Source organism: Dermacentor silvarum, chromosome 7 (assembly GCF_013339745.2).
Source record: "Dermacentor silvarum isolate Dsil-2018 chromosome 7, BIME_Dsil_1.4, whole genome shotgun sequence".
In the NCBI taxonomy this organism is placed as follows: domain Eukaryota; kingdom Metazoa; phylum Arthropoda; class Arachnida; order Ixodida; family Ixodidae; genus Dermacentor; species Dermacentor silvarum.
The window spans coordinates 69,626,005-69,650,135 of NC_051160.1; the positions used below are offsets into that span (position 1 = coordinate 69,626,005).

Genomic DNA, 24,131 nt, shown 5'->3' on the forward strand with positions numbered 1-24,131 from the left:
ACTTCTTAAATAGCTCACATTTGGGAGAGTTGGTATGTCGTTCATTCCAACAACGGCGCCACGGGAAGAAAGACACAGACACAAAATGGCACCATTACACAATTACGCTGCAGAAAGACTTCATCCCCACGGGTGTCACATTGCGCATATGATTAAATATTTCGACTGATATAACAGATTCATTTTTTCAGCCCTTCATGCTGGGTTTAAAATGTTCCGCCCCATTGGGCCATTCGTAATATCACATTTTCTCGCTGTGCTGAAACAATGTTCTGTACAATAGCCTGCCGAAATGGGTCAGTGGGTATGGCCTTTTTTTTTTTTGCAAAGCTTCCAAGGACAAATTCGCGATTTCAGCGACGGGCAACACTTCAGTAGGAGAGAAATACCAAAAAAAATTTCTTAATTTAACGCACGTTAGAACATGGCGGGGAGTCAATAAATTACGAGCGGTTCTCTACGGCGCCCCTCGTAAACAGGCTATTGCTTTCGTAGGAACCTCGATAAGTGTGTGGCTGCAGTATATCTGTTCATCTGCATATTTTCACGAATCTTTTGTAAAGCCGGCAAGGTATTCTTTTGAATTTCACCACAGATTTGTAATTCATAGTTATAGCGTGAATATAGGTGCAAATCATGCATAGGATGACGAGAGCGCATGTGAAACACGGTACGGACGACGGCTTATGTGATTGGCGTCAGTCGGTGTGAATACAATGAGTTACCACCGATGTCTGGGCCACAGGATGGCCGTCAAGGTAAAAAATGTCACGGTAAGTTTCTAATACACGGCTGATGTCAACAGCTTGTGCAGGAAGCAGGTCAGGTGCAATCAACTTGCGACGTTCGTCTGTGACTAGAATCGACGAATCAGAGGCTCCTATAGACTACAACGGAACTTCGACATCAAGTACCGATATCTCACAATTGGTGACAGGCAATATGTTGCCCAATTACATGTCGCTGGGTAAAATTTGAGTCGAGCAGTTAAGGAGAGGGAACGAAGTCTCATTGCCTGTCACAGTGACCACGTTATGGGGAACGGCCAAAATCCTTTCAAGCAGTATGTCAGGGGTGAGACAAAGCACGTAGAGGCCGTCAGGATTAGATGGAAACGACATTAGAGTGACTTAAGTTGAGGATTGGGACCACAGGCGGATGTCTTTGGTCGAGCACAACCGTGCCTGTGTAACAGGTGGACTATAGTGGCCGCGGAATAGCTCAAGCTAAGTGGCACTAGACGCGCAGTCAAAGAGGGCTGAATGGTACGACAAAAATCTAAGCCAAGTATAACGTCGTAGGGGCATTGTTCCAAAACGGCAAACAACAAAGTGGTTAGGCGCCCCGAGATGCCAATCCGAGCAGTGCACATACCAAGCACGGTAGGCGTTCCTTCGTCTGCGACGGGGAGGGTACTACATGCAGCAGGCGTGAGGACTTCGTTCAGGTGTCGGCGCAATTCGGCACTCATCACAGATATGTGCGCGCCAGCGTCAATTAGTGCTGGGACACTGACGCCATCGACTACAACGTCCATCAATTTCTGGTGGGTCGGCGAAATGATCAGAGGGTGTTGCGGTCGAGTCTTCAACGCAGCGTCAGCTGTGGGAGCTGCATTGCTTAGTTTTCCGGAGAGGGGCGTCATGGCTGCATCGGGGACGGTTGGCGATGATCCTGCGGTGATAAATGTTGTATCGGCGTGGCGGCCATGGATGCCACGCCGGGCACAACAATTGGCGACGAGGATAATCAACATGCATCGCAGCCAAGTGTAAGTACGTCGACTGCGAGCTTACTTCTGCGGTAAGCCCATTCACTTTACTTCTGCCTGCCACCATTATTTTACGGCTCCTCCTTCGTCTTCTTTGGCAAACCTGCCTTCAACAAGCCTTCTTCGGCGTCTTGCCTTCGCCTCTTCTCCTGCTTTACGTCCTGCCTCGATATGAACGCCGCTATACCTCCTCCTCCCTTCCTTTAGTGCCCCGGCATGCCGGTAATTCCCTGGCGTGATTGGCGTCGCATCTTGCAGGTTTATATTGACGCCGCTGCCAAGGACGCTACGCAGGCGCACAAGAAGGCGCTTCTACTGAACGCCTTAGAAGTGGAGGGCGTCCGGATATACTTCGCCGCGGTTGAAGATCAGACGCAGGCCGGCGCTGGCGGAGGAGCCAGCGACTAGCTGTTGGCAAACGAGACGGCTGGGGTCGGAATAACGACGAGGGACTGTTCCATTTGGCACGAGCGTCATTGTTTGGCCGCTGGGCGTCAAATGCAGGATCGTAACGACGCGGGCTCTGTTCGGGACGATAATAACTGAAGAATGGTGGTCTGTGAGGAGAGGATACAGTATGGTTGTTAAAATGGCGAGCAACGTCACCCATCCCTTACAAAAATGAGTTTAGACTGTCTGTAGAATGTCTATAGACTTCTTCTAGGCAACTTTGCCTTTCTATAGATTTGTTCTTTTGTTGATAAATAATCTATAGACTGTCTATAGACAAAAGTTGATAAGATTTTTATTTCTTTTTGTCTACTCGCATTCTATAGACAGTCTATAGAAAAAAGTCAATAAGGTGTTTGTTTTTTCTTGTCTACTTGCTCTCTATAGACTATCTATAGAAAAAAGTCGATATAGACTCTATTTATTCTTGTTCATTCATTGTCTATAGACTGTCTATAGACAAAAGTTAATAAGATTTTTATTTCTTTTTGTCTACTCCCATTCTATAGTCGGTCTACAGAAAAAAGTCGATAAGATGTCTGTTTATTTTTGTCTACTTCCTCTCTATAGACTATCTATAGCAAAAAGTCGATACAGTTTCTATTTATTCTTACTCATTCATTGTCTATAGACTGTCTATAGACAAAAGTTAATAACATTTTTATTTCTTTTTGTCTACTCCCATTCCATAGTCGGTCTACAGAAAAAAGTCGATAAGATTTTTGTTTATTTTGTCTACTTCCTCTCTATAGACAACCTATAGAAAAAAATTCGATACGGTCTCTATTTATTCTTGTTCATTCATTGTCTATAGACTGTCTATATACAAAAGTTAATAAGATCTTTGTTTCTTTTTGTCTACTGCCATTATATAGTCGGTCTACAGAAAGAAGTCGATAAGTTGTTTGTTTCTTATTGTGATCTTCCACTCTATAGACTACGTATAGACCAAAGTCGATACCGTGTCTATATATTGTTGTTCATTCTGTGTCTAAGGACTGTCTATAGGCGACAGTCGATAAGGTGTTGATTATTTTGTATACGCCCGGTTTATAGATTTTCTATAGGCGAAAGTTGATAAGGTGTCTACTTTTATCTATTCCCCGTCTATAAATTTAGTCTGGACAAAAGTCGTTAAATTGTATTTTTTGTCTATATTAGCGGTCTATACGCCGTTTATATGCAAAATTTTTTCTGTTTGCTATTTCTTTAGCCGATGCCAGTTTATAGAATGTCTACAGAGAAAAGCAATAAAGGTCACCATGGCATCTCTGTCGCAGTCATGCGACAGAGATGCCATGGTGACCTTTATTGCAGTCCTTAATTGTTATTTTACCTTTACGCAGTCCTTAATTGTTATTTTACCAGATGATTAGGTGTTTAAGAGTGTGCTAGCTCGCCGAGTTTCATCCAGTATTGCACTGGTTGTTAACATGTAACCTCTGGGCCCGGCACCTATAGTTAGTCGGGAATGCATCCCCAACGATAATTTTTCCTTGCGAACCACACGGAGGCGGCATATATACTTCTATGTGATTGAAATTATTTTTAATGGCTTCCTATATCCCCCCCCCCCCGGTGAAGGCTATAGGGTGGGATATCACCAAAGATCATGTTAACTCGAGCGAACAGACCGTATACCGATTGCGGTATGCTGTGAGATGAACTAAAGGACAGGCGATATTGTAAAAGTGTTATTGCTTCAGGTTTATTGCCGTCTATAGACAAGAGTCGTTAAACTCGGCCCAACCCGTGTACGCTGTAACCAAGCGGAGTTACAGGCGGATAATACGGAGCTACGTTTGATATAAGCCACTGGGATTGAATATACTGCTGACATTTCTTTAAAGCCTTCTTGTAGAGTTTATTATAGACATGGTGTATGTACTTCCGCCTTTGTTCACCACATTATATGACCTCCGTAGTCGCTCTCGGCAATCCCAAGACAGTCTTTACAGTTGTTTTTCATAGCATTACTTTTGCGGCAGTAAAATAAAGAAAGTAAAATGCCGATCCAATCATGTAAATAGGGGTTATGAATGCCAGTTTTAGCGAGAAGCGGATTACAAACAGGCATCATGCTAACAGCACAGAGACTTGTAATGTGTACAGCTGACAACGCAGAATTTGCTAGTGTGCGATGAACCGATGTCGTGTATGTGGTGTGCGCCTTATGTGTCGTCTGATTCTCAAATACTCTTTAGGTTCTCCTCATATCTAGGCTGCATCACCAACATCGGGTGGTTTTTCGCAGACTGATATCCCGCGCTATAAATTCATTAAAGCTTCTCGTTCACTTACAATGTGCGCTGATACTCTGAGCCCACCCAGTCCTTTCCAGGCGCTATATGCCTGTGCGGCCGAGCATATGCGTACGTCATTAGTGTATTGATTGCTTTGACATATCACCAGAACAGACTGCACTAACATGTGCGCAGCTAGGTATCCCATTTGGCGGTACGTTGAAAGCTATGCTAGAAATGCACTACATTACTCATCGTCGCTGGCCATAATGCTAGCGCCTGACGTGCGTGCTAACGGTTTTTACAAACACTGCGTTCATCCAAGTGTGCACTCCTGCTCCATGCGATAGCCCACAGCGCTTGTAATACAGCGCGCCAAGGCATTTCCTTCTTCCATATTGGAAACAACTGAAAAATGTGGTTGATCCCTCTTATATAGGAATCGGTATAGAACACGAAAGTGAAACGTGTCTTCACAGAAGTAGTGTAATGTTTATTGCACATTGATATATAATGTCTATTGGTGTTTTGTGGCTAAAGCGCCCTTAGGCGTTGATGCACCCACGCTGACGCCTGGTGGCACGTCTCCTCCATCACGACTACCAACGTCGATGACCATGAGCAACCGTCGTGCATATGGAAGCTGCACTACGCTGCACACGCTAGCACAACGCGAAAGACGAAGCACGTAACTGACACACTAATACAACGCGCAAGACAAAGCACGTAACTGAATCGTCACCGAGTCAAATCAGCGCGTACAGCGCGTCGTAATTGCAGCCTCCGCGATCAACTTCAGAAACATTTTCAGAGCTAATTGCGGAGGCCACGCTCCGCTGTGCTGAGTACGGTGAACGCCACCTAGGTGGCGTTGGTAGTGCTTCTTGATGCCAGCGTCCCTTCGAATGCTGGCATCGAGGCGTCGTAGTACTGAGACCACCGAAGCGTTCACTGTCGGTGCGCGTTAAGGCCGGAATACATGGAGCGAATAACCGGCGTCCGAGCGAAGAACTTCGTCGGGCGGCGAACGTCCGACGGCCGGCGTCAAGAAATTTGCCGTCCGCAGCCGATCTGCCTGTCCAAACATTTTCGTCGGGCGAACGCCGCCGCCGGAAGCGTCTAGCGCGCAGCGGTGGACGACAGCCAATCAGGAGGCACTAGTTCCGGTCGCAATGCATGCTGGTGTTTCGCGCGCGCGCGCCTTTTCGCGTCGTCTGCAATCGCGTTGGTGTTGCCGTGTCTGCATGTCTCTGCACCGATTGAGTAGTTCCTAGTATGATCTCTCAGGAATCGCGTTGTATTTGTACATCCCATATCCGCTGATCTGCGAGGAAACAGACAAGCAGTGCAAGCTCTCTACAACAACCTTCAACAGAAATCTTCTGATCTCAGAGGCCACATGCTGTCGTCATGCCTATCTCCCGACTTCCCCGATAGATGGCGTTGGCATCGGATATTTCTTTCGCTAGGCTTAGACGCGTTCGAAACGAGAAGCGATCTCGAAAACTACTCAAGGTTATCCATAATACTCTGTCGTCGAAGCGGCCTGAGACTAAGCGAAAGCCGTTTACGCAGTCATTTGCTTCCAACTAAGTGAATTCTACAAGGACAACGCCAAATTCAGTTCGAAGCGGGCGGCCGGGACCGCCGCCAACACGGCGGCCAACGCGCGGCGGCGTTCGCCGCATGTATTGCAACACAGCAAACATCCTGCGTCGTGTCGCCGCGTCGTTACTTGACGCGTGAAGTTCGTCGAGAAAGTTCGCTCCATGTATCCCGGGCTTTAGTGTCATAATGCAGTACTTCTCTTTTCTGCTCATAGGCGGCGGCACCGCCCCGAGCAAGAGCGCGGGTACACGGAGGAGTGTTAGATATATAAGGCGCGTCTGTGTACCTCTCTGCGAATGCGTTTGTGGCGCAATGGGTTAAACGCTCGGCGATCTATCGTCGCGGACCGAGAGGTCGTGGGTTCGATTCCCAAATTTTGCATGTTTGTGGAACTTTTTCTTCTGGTTTCTTTCTTTGTATTATGTTCTATGACGTATTTCCGTGACGGAAATACGTCAGTGAAGTCTTGGTGGACCCCGGAATAAAACACTTTCGTGTTAAAATGGAAGGTTAAAGCAACCGGTTTCGCGCGCATGGAACGCAGAGAGAGAGAGAGCGACAATAAAAAAAAGAAAAGAAACGGGCAAAGGCGCTCAGATTTCTCGGAGCACGTACGCCGTCGCCGGCTGCAGCGCCTGCGCATGCGCAGCGGCAGCAACGGCGGCGCGCCATCTCTCCGCGTCGATTTTAATTCTCAACGGCTGCGCCAGGCAAGTCAACGCTTGTTGCTGCTGGTGAGCTGCCTGCACCTTGGTGTCTGTGTATTCGTCTCGACTTTGTGGCATCACACGTCAACTACACTGAACGGTAAGTTTTAGCGAAGATGTTTTCCGTCACTAGCTCATGACTAGGTGAGCGTATTTCGTAGCGCGAACCGGCTGCATGTAATGTAGGCGACTCGGGCGTAGTGTCGGTTTGTCGTTTGGTTTGTAAACGCGCTCGGGTTCTCGATTCTACTATAGGGAATGTTTAACGGCAAGCGATCGCTCGCGCTTGTTCATTTCACCGTCATTGTCAATGTCCGTGAAAAAGGAAATACACCATGTTTAACGTGGATACTGAGCAGAAATAAGCCCGGATTGTATGTGTTAAGCGGCGTACTGTGGGCAGGTCTCGTTTTGTGGCGCTCGATCGGCGGCCATAAACGCTGCGCTGCCTGTCTAATAAAACTCATCTAAAGCGCTTTATGCATATACCTCGAAATTGTGCTAGAGTGACGAATTGTCTAAAAGAGACGTACTATCGCGATGGAAAGAAACGCGAACAGCGGAGCGCGTGGCCGAAGCATAACTGAAGGCATAGTGCGCGCCGTCCAGTCATCACCATGGACATGCGCGTATGTCCGGTTTGATTGCTCTGTGCGATGATGCACCCCCTATACTGCGATATTTTTGTTTCTGTTAGTACAGTTTGCGCTCTCATCATTACTGCGACGTCACCTTTTGTCGTTTTCAAATAAAAGAGAAGTAAAATAGAAAGAAAATATCGCAATATAGGGGGTGCATCATCGCACAGCGCAATCAAACCGGACATACGCGCCTGTGAATGGTGATGACTGGACGGCGCGCACTATACATTCAGTTATGCTTCGGCCACGCGCTCCGCTGTTCGCATTTCTTTCCATCGCGATAGTACAGTTGAATAAATGCTAGCGTACTCAGATGAAAGGCCGTGTTTGCGGGTCATGCATCAGCAAGCCGCGTGTGCTGCCGTTTTCGTAAGTCAAAAGTCAGAGTATTTATGGGGCTCCTGGCAACCAGTATAAATATATATATAACCGCAAAAGCTTTCAGAGCACGAAACTCGCGATAAGCTCAGTCAATCGCAGCTTCACAACTTAACCGAAAGAATTGGAGAACAATAAATTAGTGGCTCGGGGAAGCAGGCTTTACGTGTTTGAAACTGAACCCATTCGGTTTGAGGAGAGTTTGAAGATTTTCTGTGCTGTGCTCGTGTTGCCATGAATTACGAACTTCGCCAAGCCCTTGTCAGCTTTATTAAACAAGTGATTCAACTCAGCTGAATCTAATAGTGCATTTCAAGTGACTGACGTGTCATTCTTGATAATTACAGTTATGCAAGCATTAAACCACAATATTTTTTATTGCCCCCAAACAGCGGGTGTCATAGACTGCCAGGGAATTTTCATGAAAACAGCCAGGGAAAGCTTGGAAAAACATCAGGGAAATTGAAAATGACAACATAGGTATGCTGTCTTGTTATTTCCATACAACGTTTCCAGAGAATCGCTGTCTTAAACATATTTTTGAAGCATTTCAACTCCCCCAAAAAATTACTAATTGGTATCATTTTCTGAAAAAGAAATGAAAGTGAAGCATGCTGACATGGGGGGGGGGACATTTCTTACTCAATCTTTTTGCATTGCCTAAGTGTCCTGAACCTCGAAACTCTAGAAAAATATATCTATGTTATAGAGCGCCTTCAATTATTCACTGTGATAGCATTCATTGTAATGACAGTTTCAGTTTTGTTTCCCAGGAGGTGCATATTTGTCGTGCCACAACACAGAAAATGCTCACGGGGTATTTCTGGTGCTCATGTGGTATACCTAACTTGCAACCGTGTCAGCATGCCCAAAAGATATGATTATCTATAGGAAACTAAGTGACCATATCAACACAATCAATCCATCTGCCTTCTATTGAAGTTACGGCCAATGATATATCAGTTAAGTGTATGAGAAAGACATTTAAATGTGTATTAAGGAAAATAAATTACAATCTTTGTCATGATACGTTCAATACTCCAGTCACTCATCTGAGCATATTATTCCGCACGGGTATATTTAATTACCAGCCAAAAATGTAAACAGTCCAACTGTGTAGCCTAGTTTCAGCAATTAATATAGAGATCATTTGGGTTAATTAAGTACATTAATGTGTCATATGGGCTTGTCATAAAATGTAACATACTTTTGCTGGCGCCAGCAGCAATTGTAACAGTTTAATCGTTCATCATACGGTAGAGTGAAACATGCGATGGTACTGTTTTGTATTGACAAGCAGCCATTAGGCATAGTTAGAGTAATAAGAATTGACTTAAGTGGTTTGAGCGAATATATTAAGCTGCTTAATGAACGTACAAAGAATACACATTTGTTATTTTTGCCTCACATTGTTGTATCTACATATTTGCAGCATGCACCTGCAGCACCTTCGGAATGGCTGACACGAAGGTCAAGGCCAGCCAGGCAACCGTGCTTGCCAAGGGGAAGCAGCTTTAAATATGTAAATATTCTCTTTTGATGATAGCATAAGACATGCATTTTAATAAATTAATGTATTATATTGTTCAATAAAAACAGTTAATTCAATATCGGTGCACTTGTTTTCTTTTTTGCACTACATGAGTCTGCACTTGTGGAATTGCTTGAAATATTTCTTTCTGCTACATATGAGAGTACAGCTGGTTCAGGATCATTATTAATCTATTAACATGAATGCATAAATGCAGATGGGAAGCAACAGGTGCACATGCATAATATACGTTCAAAATTGTGTTGCCGCCATATGTAAACAAAAATTTTAACTACCTTGTAGATAGATTTCATTCAAGCGAATGCATTGCATGCGACGAAACTTTCTTCAATGTGCAATTACACAAATGCTCATGCAGCTTTACATAATGATTCACGGCTGCATACATTTTAGATTTTTGACTGCTTCCATCTGCATGCATGCTTTTCTATGTACAGTTCCCTATGTATGTTCCCATATGCATACTGGATACAATAAATTTTTATAAACATTTCCAATAAACTGCTTATTAGCAAACCCCAGCAGCGAGTGTTTATGGAATAAAATTGCCTGCCGAAACATAGTTAGAAAAATGTGGTGTATTATCTAGTATATATGAAAGGTTAAAACAACACGGTGCAAGATATATGATCATAAAAAGACCTGAAGGTCAGACCTCTGAATTCAAGGCCGAATGCACGCCATAGGTCTTAAAATCGGATCTTATTGCACCGTCTTTTCTTAATATTATTTTTCATTGAACATCTTCAGTAAATTTAAGTTAGCTGGGACACCCTGTAAAATTGTAAGGCTGAAGTCTATGGATTAACTATAGACTGATCTACAGGAACTCTCTGTAGGTAGACTACCACATTCTAGAAAAAGTGTAAGGCCATAAGTCCATAGACAGACTATAGACCGGTCTATAGGAATAGTTTATAGTCTATAGACATTTCATAGACTTATGTCTACAAAAGTAAAACTATATAAGCCTATAGACTTTTTGTCTATAGACACTCTGCAGACATTTGTCTACAAAAGTGAATTTTCATTGATCTATAGACTGTCTATAGTGAGTCTATAGACTCAGACATTTTGTAGACTGGTCTAGAAAAAGTGTATGGCCATAAGTCCATAGACTGTCTATAGACTGGTCTATAGGAATAGTCTATAGATAATCTTTAGACATCTGTCTATACACATTTTATAGACTTATTTCTACAAAAGCAGAACTATATAAGCCTATAGACCTTTGTCTATAGACATTCTACAGACATTTGTCTACAAAAGTTTAAATTTATTGATCTATAGACAGTCTATAGTCAGTCTATAGACTCAGACATTTTGTAGACTAGTCTACAAATAGTGTATGGCCATAAGTCCATAGACTGTCTGTAGACTAGTCTAAAGAAATGTCTACAAAAAGTCTGTTGACTTCATAGACAGATGTCTATACACTTTATATAGACTTTCTACAAAAATTTTTGTAAGGGATACGCCGGCATGTAAAACAGATTGCCCAATCGTCTGTGGTTTGCCACTCGGCTGGATTTCAATAGTCTGCAGGATACCGCTGACCATTGTATGGGCAAGGAGCACTAGACAGCTGCGATGCGGCGACGGTGCATACAGAATGAACTCCAAGATTAGCGAGTTCTTCGGGGGCGATTGCCTGCAGAAATGGTACTTCAGACATGTTGTTCGGCTCACTGGTCAGGAAAGAAAGGCTGCAGGAGCCAGAGCTTCATGTTCTTGCCCTACTATCCGCGTCAGCTCGTCAGATGATGATGGTCGCTGGATTCCTAGACTGTCATCACAACAGGATGTCACAGCTGTGTTCGGCAGACATGCGAACGGCATTGCAATGCGGTGGCTCTTCGCCGTCTCAAAGCATTGACACTCTTTTATGATGACCTGTACTAGCTGAATTTTTGCACATGAGCAGGTTGAAAGCATCGTCAGCGATCCCCTTCAGTACATGGCCAACCTTGTCTGACTCAGCCATATCGCTGTCGGCTTTTCGGCAAAGAGACAGCACGTCCTGGATGTAAGAGACGTATATGATTCTCTGGACGTTTGGATGGAGGTCGCTAGTTCTTTACGGCGCTCCTCCTCCCGAAAGGGCGGTCATAGAAGTCCCTCAGCTTGTCCTTGCAATGTCACAGTTGTTAAGCTCTTCCTCGTGGTTATCCTATCACACCTTTGCCGTGCCTTGTAGTTGAAATCCCAAGTTTGCCAACAGAATCGTCGGACCCCGTTTGCTGTTGGCACTTACACGCTCATACATGGTGATCCAGTGTTCCACGTCAAGGTGGTCGGTGCCGTAGAATGTTCCTGGATCCGCCGGCTGAGCCAGGAAAACCATTGGCATTCATGTGGGCCGGGCCACTTCGGGCGCTGTTTCGCTCGTCATGTTGTCCTTTCCGTGTTGACTACCACTGCGGAACTCCGTTGTCTCTCGTGGGTACCCCGCCCCTCGCACCAATTTGTTAGGTTGCGGAAGTCACATGTAAAGATGTATTTGCATTATTTGCAAGAAAGGTAACGATATGGAAATAAGGTGGCTGTCGAGACAGATTACACCTCGACACGTCAAACCAATGTCGTCTTAATTTGCCGGCACTCTTGGTTACGCCGTAACAACGTTTTCTTGACATGGATGGATCTGCCATCTGGGAGCAGTGAAGCCAAGTACTGCATCATGACACTAACGAGCGTCGACTAGGAGCGCTTCCGTAGTCACAGCGTAGCGATGGCTCCAATTAGACTCCCTAGATAATTTTTTTTTGCTTTCTTTGAATTTGGCGCTGAGCCGTGCTCCCTCAAGGGCTGCAGAAGATAGCGTCAACCTTTCCCCTTCCTCACGAACCACTTACTACTACTGAGTAGCGACAAGCTATGAAGCACCGCCGACGAATCTCATTGGGCGGTGCTCATTCCGGCCGCCATGTTCTTCATAAAGCTGTTCCCCCGCAACCACTTTCACGCTGCTGCGAACAGCATAGGCAGCAGCGGCCGTTGACGGGCGCATGCCATCTAGGAAGATAATGGCAGCTGACGGAGTGGATGATGCTACTTAAAAAAACTGTCAGCCCTTCCGTGTACTGGGGTGGAGATGGAAGACCAGCGAAGCTGTACTATGATGGGAATTATGTATTTCCAATTATGATTAAGATGTGATGGTGTAATTGGTTATTATAAATATTTAACAATAAGAAATATATATGATTCGGTGGTTTTCATTTATTTACTGACCACAGCGCCCATGGGCTTTTGGTCGCTACGGTACACCGCCATAGGGTGTACGGCAAACGCTGACACGTTCTTCCAAATGAGGCATTGGTTCTTCATAAACACGTCACCAACGCCGCACGCGTTCGGTGCAAACGCGGGCAAAACGCCGCCGCCGTCGACAACAGTTGTGCGCGTTGTTTATGTGACCGCACACAACGGCTGTCAGAACGCTGGCTACGTGGCGAATGGCTTAACGCCGAGGTCGACAGGGGAGAGGTGGGCGAGAGCCTAGAGAGAGTCGGCGGCAGATGCTGGCTTGGGCCGGCAGGGCTGCGCGCATGCGCCGCAGGGAGAGCGGGAGGAGGTGTTTATTATACATAAGGAAGAGACGCTTAATTCTGCAGCCCATAAGGGAACACGGCGCAGCGTCGTAGGGGATAGGGGGAGTAGGAGGTAAAGAAAAAGAGAAGAGAGATAGTTCAGGGGGCTCGTCCGCACATGGGTAGGCAGCAGAGGCGGCAGGGACCGGCAAGAGCAGGTACGCTCAGCGGTATGCTGCTATCCCACTCGCCTCCACGAACTCCACGAGGCTGTGTAGTGCAGGGAGATGGTAGCGGGATGGGAACAGCAGGTTGGTAAGTGAGTCAGCAGGAAGTCCCTGCAGTCTATAGGCTCGGGTTACCTTCGAACGTTCCTGTGCTAGGGCTGGACAGGCGCAGAGGAGGTGTTCAGTGTCTCGGGGTCACCGCATCGTTGGCATGAGGGGGAGGCGCTGCGGCCTTTGGCATGAAGGCTGGCTGCTGTCCATATGCAGCCAGTCCGGAGTCGCAGCAGGGTGGCTCTGTCTCACCTGGTGAGGCCAGACTCGGGGAGCAGCTTAGGTCCCTTGCCATTTGCCACCCTCGGGTCGGGGTGGATCGCCAGTAGAAGCTGCTTCAGTCGTGGCCTCGAGTAGTCTGAAGCCGCCACTGATCGAGTGAATGTGACTCCTGGGTGGTGGGCAGCTTTAGCGGGCACGCACACGGTCTAGGGTGCCTCGATGCCCCTTCCAATGGGAAGTCGCGTTTGCTCTCCGCCGTGGGTTCGCTCCCCGTGAAAGCGCGCGTCCCTCGCCCTCGCGCGCTTTCACTCGCACATACAGCATATGGCCAATGAGAGTTCTTTTTTTCGATTGCCGTTTAGTCTGGTGTTAGCACTTTCCTCACATTGTTTCTTTTAGAGGCGAAGCTCCTTATAGCGGCACCCGTTTGTCCCCGTCGTCGTCGTAGTAGTAGTAGTGTGTAACCAGTCTGAGAAAAAAGTGGTCGCAGTTTCACCTGAAAGGCGAAGCATCAATTGCGATAGCAAACTTGTAGAGAGCTATACGGAGTAATGATATTAGCTTTATCAGCTGTATAAACTTGGACATGCAGCAGCATCGGCAACACTCAGAACTGTTGTCGACGCCATCGGCGTTTTGCCCGCGTTCGCTCAAAACGCGTGCGGCGTTGGTGACTGTTGCCGGAGCCTGTGATATAAATAGGCACTTGGTGCCGCAGCTAAACGTCGCCTCCCTTCCCTCCCCCTCCCCCACGGCTTCTCGCGCGTCGGAAGAAGGTGCGTTTGCTCTACATATATGGTGATTGTAAAGGAGAAAAGAGACGCCTACTTCTGCAGCCCTTAAGCGAGCACGGCGCAGAACGCGCGTTTGTTCTCCGCCGTGCGTTCACTCCCCGTGAAAGACGCGCCCCTCGCGCCCTTTCACTCGCACATACAGCGTTCGGCGCGCGGCGACGATTTCTTCTCCAAATGACGTCATACGGAACCTCACGGCGACGGCGACGGCTACGGCGACGGCGACGCCGACGGCAGAAATCTGCTTTTGAGTGTCCATATAATTGCTATCGCAATAAAATGAGAAAAAAAATTCCGGAGTTGTGTCCGTAGCGCGGAATCGAACCAGGGACCCCTCGCTTCCGAGCGCGCGGCGTTAGCCCACTACGCCACGAAGCGGACATGGACACACGCACCACAATGGCAATAAATACCCAACATTAACGAAAGGCCGCGTTTCTAGCGCGTTTCTAACGCGTTTGTGCTAGCGCGTTACGGCCCGTGTAAGAAGCTGGTGTGAGACGCTGTGGCCTCTCCGCCTTACCTTCAACGCGTTTCGAACGCGCTGCCCAAAGCGGTGGCAAGTCAAGTTCAAGTCGAGGAGCGTTTATGAATACGGGGGGTATACTCTCTCAGCAGTCATGTGATGGCGTTGGCAAACGCGGTGCACGTTCCGGCATGTGTAAATGGCTGCGTAAGACGCTGTGGCCGCTCCCCCTTACTAGAGAGTACTGCACGTTTCTAACGCGATTGTGCTAGCGTCTCCTTAAGCGGGAGATCCGATGATTCAATTCCGGAGCTTCGCCCACTCATCATCATTCACCCCGTGGATATGCTGTGATTTTTTTTCGCGTCGGATTAGCCTGTGGCGCCTCGTCGCCTACGGAGTCCAGCTTCAACACGTATCAGCAGTGCATACACATCGCCTAATGCTTCGCTTGCGATGGCACCAACTTGGAAAACCGCTGCGCTAAGCGGCGCAGAAAAGCAACCGCGTCGACGGCCGAATCTCGCTTGGTATGGCGAGAGACCCTCCAATGTGTAGCAGAACGCCTTCGCGCATTCGCGGCGCACGCTACGAACTCTGCCGCACGTATTTCCGAAGCTGAGCGCGTTGCAATTCAACTTCCTGCCCAAGACACTACGGAGTGGAATCAAAATGCTCGTATCGCCGCCGAAGCGAATCGGCAGCTCGACGCCGCTCGCCAACTTGACGCCACGCGCCAAGTCCTCCTGCAAAACGGACCACCAGCCCGCAAATCGTGCGCCTTTCTCTGCAGTGGATCGAGAGTTGACGAAGCAAATATCTTACAGCTAGTGTGAAGGTACGTTTCACCTTCGTTTTCTACCAATTCCAATAAAAGAGGGATCACCCATACTTTTTACATTCCCCCTGAATTATTTTTTAGTATTATTTAATCAAATTCTCAAATATTATAATTACAGAAAAAGTGTAAGTGAGAAAGTAGTAGAACAACATAAAAAACTCCGGACACAGCTTTGTGTTGCTCAGTACGTGCTACATAAAAGTTCTTCAGAGTGTGAAACAAGCCCTCGAGCATACGCAAAGTGCCTCGAGCGGCCAGTCATGCGGCCTTTTGCGTGTATTCGCGGGCGTCTTTCACGCTCGGAAAAACACTTTAATGTAGCACGGACTAAGCAACAGAAAGCTGTATCGGGAGTTTTCATGGTGCTCTACAATTTCTTCATTGACACTTTTCACCTGATTATAATATTTGAGAATTTGAATAATTAACAAACACTAATTATGTAATTAGGCAGAATGCAAAAAATATGAGTCTCCAAGCGACTTCAGGCCATATTACCTTGGTTATTTCCGGCTAAGTGGCATTGGCACATTTTAAATCTTGTTGTATGATAGTTGGGACACCCTCTATATGCCTGTCCCGTAATATAAACCATTGCCAAATTGTTTCAGCCCCCACGTGGCAGTCTTGGTGCCCATGCAATAAAACATTGGGCGATTTCGACCGTAGCAAGCATAGTGCCGCCAGTAGCTGTGCTGTGAAAGCAGTTTAGTGGTGTCGTCATCAGTACAGTAAAACAATGCAGAAAAACTGGGTGTGGTTTCTGCAACCGCTGGCGCGAGACACTTGCACGCAAAAACACGTGTGAAAAGAACTTGTCATTCACACAACCCACCCAAAGTGCAGGACTCGCCTCTAATTGAAAGTGACTCCTACAGTGACGAGCCGCAGTATCAATCGAATAGAACTCCTGGCGCTATCGGGGTGAGGACGCTGCTGAAATGTTGATATGGCGCCGCCAGCAACAGCGCCGAACACGTTACACCCTCAACGATTCATGACTGAAGCATCCATAGGCCTAGCTGCCAGCGGGAGGTCGGACGATGGCCATTTTTCGCGCGGTATAAGAGCGGTGATAAATATTCGATTTTTCGCGCGGTGATAAATATTACGGCTACTTACTGATGAGTTTGGCTTCTAGGCAAGACGGTAAGGCACAAGTGGACCTCGTAGTGACAGCAGAAAGCTCTGGAGTAGCAGCGAGAGCTTCGTTGCTTGCTTGCTCGTTCGTTTTCTTCTTCTTCTTCTTCTTCTTCTTCTTCTTATACCATGGCACTTACCCACTAGAGGAGATTGACCAAGAAGCTGGCCATCGAAGGAGGCAAGGTAAACTTAGATGCTTCTGCATCTAAAAAAAGAAAAAAAAGAAAGAAGTTGGAGGACGCTTAAGCTTCGGCTTTAAGGGTGGAATGCGATAGTGTTATCGGGCGCCGTTGACACCGACACCGACACCAGATTTTCTGCGACACGGGGAATGTCTGTAGGTTGTGTGCAAATAGACCTTCACAGTTTTCTTACGCATTTTACTTTGAGAAATTTAAATAATTCAGTAATGCCTCTGCGCCACGCGGATGGCCTTCGTTGTCGTGGTTTGGGATGATTTTTTATGACGGAACATGCCGCCGTGGGCGCCCTGCGACATAGGATCTTCTGCGACACGGTGCCCTTAACGATATCGCAGGAAAACAAATTGAAAACAACGTAGAACGCTTACTTGCAAGTGTGGTTATGGATTTGCCATAAACCTGTGGCTTATAAACTGACGTACTACCTAACACCACGCTGAATATGGCTGAAGACTATAGACTGCATATTTCAACTGCTGATTTGCTAAATCTCTGCAGGATAAATGGGAGGCGCGCCTTCTTTGCCGTTGCCGTTCTTACCGTATGACATGTGCTCCTTCAGGGTGAGGGGGGGGGGGGGGGGTTTGCTTGGCACGATTTGCTCTGGATCAACATGCATCGACTTTCTTCCAGCGACGTTCCGATGGCAAAAATGCGCCAAAAGTCGCAAAGTGAGCATTCTAGATTTGGATGGAACCACCACATAAAAAATGCAATAAAGTATTTCTTAATTTAAGCTCACAAAAATTGTTGAACACGTCAGCGCCTCTGTAGAAGCGACGGAGTCATGCGCGACTGCACAGAATTGCTTCCTGCCTACACCCAAGCTGCTCACACCAAAATACAAAATATGAAGAGCAGAGAGATAAATGCCAGCCCTAGAAAGATTATTCGATGCATATATCGCTTTTTATTATATATTTAACAGAACAAGAAGAAATTGTTCAATAATTATACATTCCTTCATGGCACCCAGAGTTTCTATGGTGTTTACTTTACCTTATCTGTTGCGGCTATTTTCTTTCTTTTTCTGTTTTTAGGCGTCCCTTTGTTCTTCATAATCATCACCTTCACTTCCTACCATTCATTTTGTTCCTCTTCCTCTCTATGTGGACGATAATTAGCAGACTAGGAGGAGAAATAAACTTTATTTGTAGAAATGAGGCGCCGCTGTAATCGCCAGAGGCAGCTTAGAACTGAGAAATAACGATACTTACTCAAAGAAGACAAAGGAGCATCCAGTCAGCTCCTGTGTATACAAGGAGAAACAGAGTGACTCCAAGCACCACAGAATCTCGATCCATAAAATATCTTGAGGAAACCATTTCGCTCTATGTTCAGCAATTTCCCCACCGAAGGCGACGAAATTGGAATGCTTGCAAAGTAATAAATTAGGTAAATTGCGGGGTTTTACATGCAAAACCCCAGTCAAATTATGAGGCACGCCTTAAAGTGAGGCCCCATAATAATTTTGAAAACGTGAGCTTCTACTAACGTTTGCAGAATGTATGGTACATGGGCGTCTTTGCATTTTAATCCCACTGAAATGTGGCTGCCGCGACCGGGGTTCGATCCCGCGCTTCGGGCTTAGGAGCGTAACGCCGAATCCATTACGCTACCACTCCATCGGCAGAGACCACCGCACGCTCCAGCGTAGAGCGTAAACTGACACCGCAATCACACTCACATTGGTAGCACATTTAAGAAGACTCGGACCATCGCGAAGGTGTCGTTCATGCGGATTCTGCAGAAGACAGCGCGATTTGTTACGTGCTTGACACCCGCTTGCCTCCCCTGTCTTCTGTTTCCAGTCTTCAATCCTGTATACACCGCATTAGGTATTCTTGCTCATAGGGTGAATACCCGGAAAGAAGGAAGTTTACTACAACCACAAATGCTTTGAAAACATCACAAGTGATGCCTCACAAGTTTGTTACCACAGATACAATCACAAGCAATAAACTTTCCATTCAATCACTCATTACTTGCACCAACTTTGCTTATATTTTCCGTCTCTCAGCAGTGATGCCAAACTCCGGCATGACCCTTAGCGTGCTCGGGAACCGCTGGCATGCTATGCGAGGTAAATATTAATTGCTTTTTCGCACTCCGGTGGTGCATTCTTTCCTGCTGTGTCGGCCAGCTGAAAATAGAGTGGTGACAGTACATTTAATTGTAGAAATAGTATGCTAAACCTTTCCGTACATTTCACAAAGAAGACCGCTATTCCGGCGCAAGTAACCATTTGCCTCCAAAGCCACGTAATTTCCAGGAAATAAATTTTTCGAGCAAAACTAGATAAAGCCAACCCCCAACAATATTTCTGTTATGTTCTTGCACCACCACGGCAAGATCTTGTAATCTTTACTAATGAAAGTGTTGCGCAGTTTATGAAGACGTGATTTGTTTTATAGTATAAACGACATGTAGACTGGTTCCTTGTTAATTGCGTCTTACTGGAATGATTCTGGAGATCAATGGCAAGCTCTATCGAAGGGCTTTCCTACAGGCCACCACCCTGTCATACCCCAAAATGGCAGCGCGCATTCCTTAGGTGCTTCCTATAAGAGAGCCCCTTCATCAGCACCGCCCAGACGTCGACGGGGCCCGACATAGACTGTCACGGGCAAACAAAGAAGCTAGTTTTGGTGCGAAAATAACCGCCGCCCTCCATGGAAGCGGTGACTACCGCGAAGGTCATTCTCTCAACACTGACCAGCTGACCGTCACGTAGATGCGATTTATTGGTACAAGGGGCCAACTTCGAGGACTTACTTCCGTGGGAACCGCGTAGATTTCCGGTTTCGAGATTGCCACGTGGTTGTCTCGTATGCGAGTGCGATCGCGCAACAATGGAGGCAGAGTCCGGCGTAACGGTGCAACGTCATGGTCGAGATATCGCGAACAATTCGATGACTATGACTGGTCAAGAGACAGTCATCAGATTGCCTAGTCTAGTCATCCTAGGGAAGACCATTGCTAATAAGCGGACACCTTTGGTGCAGTGGTGGGACCTGATGTGTGCTTATGTGCACTCACACACGTAGTGAGCTCAAACATTCAAAGTGCTGCTACATGGATCTTAAATGGAATGGGCTTGCAGATATGTTCAAATTGTAAAAAGAAGGCTCTTTTAATTAGATTCTATTCCAGGACGTAATCATCCCTGTGCCTGTAGGATTCGCTGCCAAAACGCTAGCCGCAACAATCCATGGGCTCATATGCTTTTGATGGTGGCGCTATCAGTGTTGGCAAAAAAAATCGTCTGAAAAAGAAAGCATGCGCCGCACTTCAGAAAAAAAAACACTCAGTCAGTGTAACATGCCTCCTTTTATTTATAAATAAAACGCAAGTACCCTAGTACCCTAACAAAGGTTAGTTATGAACAAGGCACGGTGCCGCTAGAATGTTTTCCTTTAATGGTTACCAGGGTATCGCACATTAGCAGACTGCAAGGAATGACTGCGTTACGACTGTGGTGTAAATAATGCAGAGCTTTGTGTACTATAATTTATGAGCAGTTAAAGCTACCAAGTTCTTGAAAATGAACGAGCAGTGCACGACCATGGAGACTCTAAAGCGGTTGTTTAATTGTGTAAACGTTTCGTTGTGTGATTCAGTGAATCTATTAATCAATAAAATTACAAATAGGTGAGTCAGCATTTCATCGCACTTCAGGTTACTGAGTATTCAATAAAATGTTTTTTTCGCACAAGCTACCGTTGCCATGAAAGTGAAGACTTCATGAGTAGAAAAAGTATCAGTCACGATTTCAAAGCTTAATTGTGCGAACTTGTGGCCGGAAAAACAAGTTTCGCCTAAAGCACAACTAATGCAGCGAGCAAAGTCGTAGGTCATGGAACTGTGATCTTCACGTAAAGTCTCATCGACTCATCGTATAATCCAACGTAATAAGTGGTGCTCACACACGTTTCAGAACCTACACCATTTTTCATGTCGCACATGAAATTTTATTAGAAAAGAGCCTTTCGTGTTAAAGATCAGCGACAACATTCCAGAAAGTTCGGATACATGTAGGCGCATCTACCGTATGTCAAACAATAACTTGGTAACGGTGGTCAGCTGGTGAATAACAGTCACCGAAACAATGAAGGCGTGCAAATGCCCCCTCCCTAAAGCTTATCGCACCGATGCTGTAAACAAAACACGTAAAGAAAAAATGGAGGGTACGGTAGAAACAATCAAAGCAAGTAAAGAAGTCGCAGTCTCACGGGAAATGTGAAGCATCAATTGCCGTAGGAAAATAACAGAATATACAAAGTAATAATAGTTGTTTTATTGGCCATATAAATTTGTAAACATTAGTCATACTAAGAAAATTAACAAGCACAGTGTCACGCACTCCGAAGCAAACATGAACACATCTCACTCTATGATTGCGGAAACTCGCTGTAAAAACGCTGGAGTGAGGAGCCGCGGCAGCAGTAACGTGCGAATTTACCTTCGTGCGGCCTCTCGAACACACGGGGTCTCGGCGCAGTTAGACTCTGTACTCGTTTTCGTCGTTGTTTGCTAAACATTTCCACACACTGAATGATAAAAAAACGGCCAGTGTTCTACAACTAGAACAAATGTAGCATGGCAATACACGCCCACTTGTTTAAATAGAAGCTTTGTCCTAAGTCAAATAGGCGGAAATGTTTAACGAAATCTTCCTCTTGAGGCCAAATGAAAATCACGTCATGATACTTCGTGGACTTGGGATGAAAAGACCCCTTCACTAAAGAAACAAAAACCTGAAAAGCCAACCGATCCGGACACACACGGCATAGCACACCAGGCACAGCAGTGCACAGTGATTTCGTGTTCCTGTTGTTGTACAAAGGTAGATAATACAGGCTCAGTCTGATTTTTGAGGCCTGCGTTGGCTTATATCGTAGTAGAATTCCCTGAATTTCTTGAGGCGGTAGAAAGAACCCTCAGGGAGGCACTGTGCTGGGACGTCGGTCAGGTGCACGTTGAACAAGAACCACGTGAACTTGTCCCGCCTCTGATTCGTAGTCATGACGTACTCGGCCTGGTGAATGGTACAAATACAGACAAGGCTGCACAAAGTTAAAGCAATCAGGCCATGAAACTATGAACATGCGATTATAATGGGCACACAGACACTCATGATTTAAGGAGAAGAAATATATTTTCTTGGTCACGACATATTTTCGGAAGACAACTGGTCAAAATATTCAAAATTGAGCGATTTCTTGTTGATTCACAGTAACGGGCAGTGCGAATTACGAATACAAACAGAGAACCACACCCTGCAATTATTACTCTTCAACTACATTTCATTCAAATACAACGTTTCTTTATTTACGAACAAAAATTGCGCAAACCCAGCTATCATACAAGGCGACAAAAAGAATAAAAGAAGGAAATGTAACAAGCTACGAAAATAGCAGAGTCCTAAAAATTTAGGAACAATAATGTGCAGGAATCAGGTACATCAGATTGTGAAACACTATATTCAACATTCAATTTATGTAAAAGAATCATTTTCTAATGCAGTAGGAGTTTGGGTGCAACATATCTCACCACTAAGCACGCTATTGCAGTCAAACTTCATAATATGTGAGGTATAGCGCCATTTGGCATGACACCGAGGAACTTATGATCACAATTGGCGATTTCACAAGGACAGTCATAAAAACGACAATGTTTTGCTACACTATTGTTCCAGCAAAGCTCAAATATGCACTTTCAATATATACGTAGATGAGTTGCTCTGCCTTATGAAGGCGCCATTCATTTGGATCCCTCCTCCTTCAATAGATGTGGCTCCCGGAGATCACCCACAAGTTTCAGTTGCACGACTGGGCAGTTGTGCACGAAAGGCTAAGCATTGTAAGCAATATGGACATTAGGCGTTGCGATCATCCCCCTCGGAGAAACTGCGCTAACAGTTCGACGGTACTAAGAATTCTAATGGTAAGTGGGGGCGAGAAGTTGGTGCAATGCAGCAAGCGATATGATATCAGCTGCGCAATGAAAACAGTGCCCAAACATTTGCCAGATCTCTCACAACGCTGGCTTGATAGCTAATGACACCAGTGGTGTTGCAGGCGTCGCACATCGGGTCCGCGCTACATGAGACTAAAAGAAAGCCATTTGTAGCTCAAAGTTTTTGTATGGTCCGTTGAGACCACTTCGTGCACACTGGCGCACAACGTGAACACTAGTGTTGTCTGTAAAAACGCTTGTTCCAGCAAGGAAAGGTGGAACGCTGCAGTAGTTCTGCTGCAGAGCGAAATAAGCAGATCATGGCGCTGTGTTCATTTCTCTTCGTCATTTTGGCAGTCATGTTCACATCACCTCGGTCGCCTCTCTGAAGAACAAAGCCTCCGCAGTCGATATAGCGAGAGAACGATGGTTACGAATACGTCAGGGAAAACACCCCTCGAGATTCCGTGTAATTGCCATCGCAATAAAACCGCGAATGAAATAGTAGATCGATATATCTCCTGGGAATATTTCAAAGTACGGCTGACTCAAAGGAAACAATGCTTCGGCAAACGAGTGACGTATATGAGGCCAAATTAACTAGAGGTTCAGGTTGTTTTGATAGCTCTAAGGAAAAAACAGCATCCTTCACTGAACAACCAGAAAACCACCCGGTAAATTCCTATTATTCCGAAGCCATGTTTTCGATAGCAACTGCTGAAGAGCGTTCAACGTAAAGTGAGGCATTCAAAACAAGTGTACCGAGTAGTCAGAGCAGAAGGGAAAGATGTAATGAAAATATATAGAACCAGAAGATAATAAATGACAAGGAAAACATTTTGTGATATTATAAAAGGGTTCTGGGCTGCTACTAGAAGTGAGAGCAGGCTGTGTAAAAACGCGGAATGATAGAAAATATGTCATGATTTTGATTCGAGCCTAATGCGTAAAAATTGCGCGGAAACTATGGAGAAGGTTGAGTAATAATATTACAGTAGCCTTCTTGAGGCCATGGGTGGTCCTTATAAAGGATAACTGTCAGGCGCAAGCAACGAAGAATGGTGTGAGGTAATATTCTGGGGTAACAAGAACAAGACATCACAGATATTTGTTACACAAAAGAAGAAACAGCATGCAGAATTTCCAAAACAGGCGCCGTTCTAGACGAAGTGCATCTATATGCAATACTCTCCGATACTTTCTAAAGATTGCAACGGATAAAATTATCCTTTCATAAAAGTTTAATTGTTTCTCAATGCACCAAATTTTCCTTTGTTAAAAAGGTTAGTGGAATAAGAGTACATTATTACCGCTCGTTTTACGGTGCACATCTCAAACCGGTG

The 24,131-nt window shown here is 45.8% G+C and overlaps 1 long non-coding RNA gene across 1 annotated transcript; it reads left to right on the forward strand.

Annotated features, from left to right (window-relative positions):
• Positions 1-6,748: 6,748 nt before the first annotated feature.
• On the forward strand, positions 6,749-9,253 carry LOC125946797 (uncharacterized). The gene is made up of 3 exons (XR_007467890.1): positions 6,749-6,879; positions 8,191-8,278; positions 9,231-9,253. It is a non-coding gene; the product is annotated as an uncharacterized LOC125946797 (long non-coding RNA).
• Positions 9,254-24,131: the final 14,878 nt, after the last annotated feature.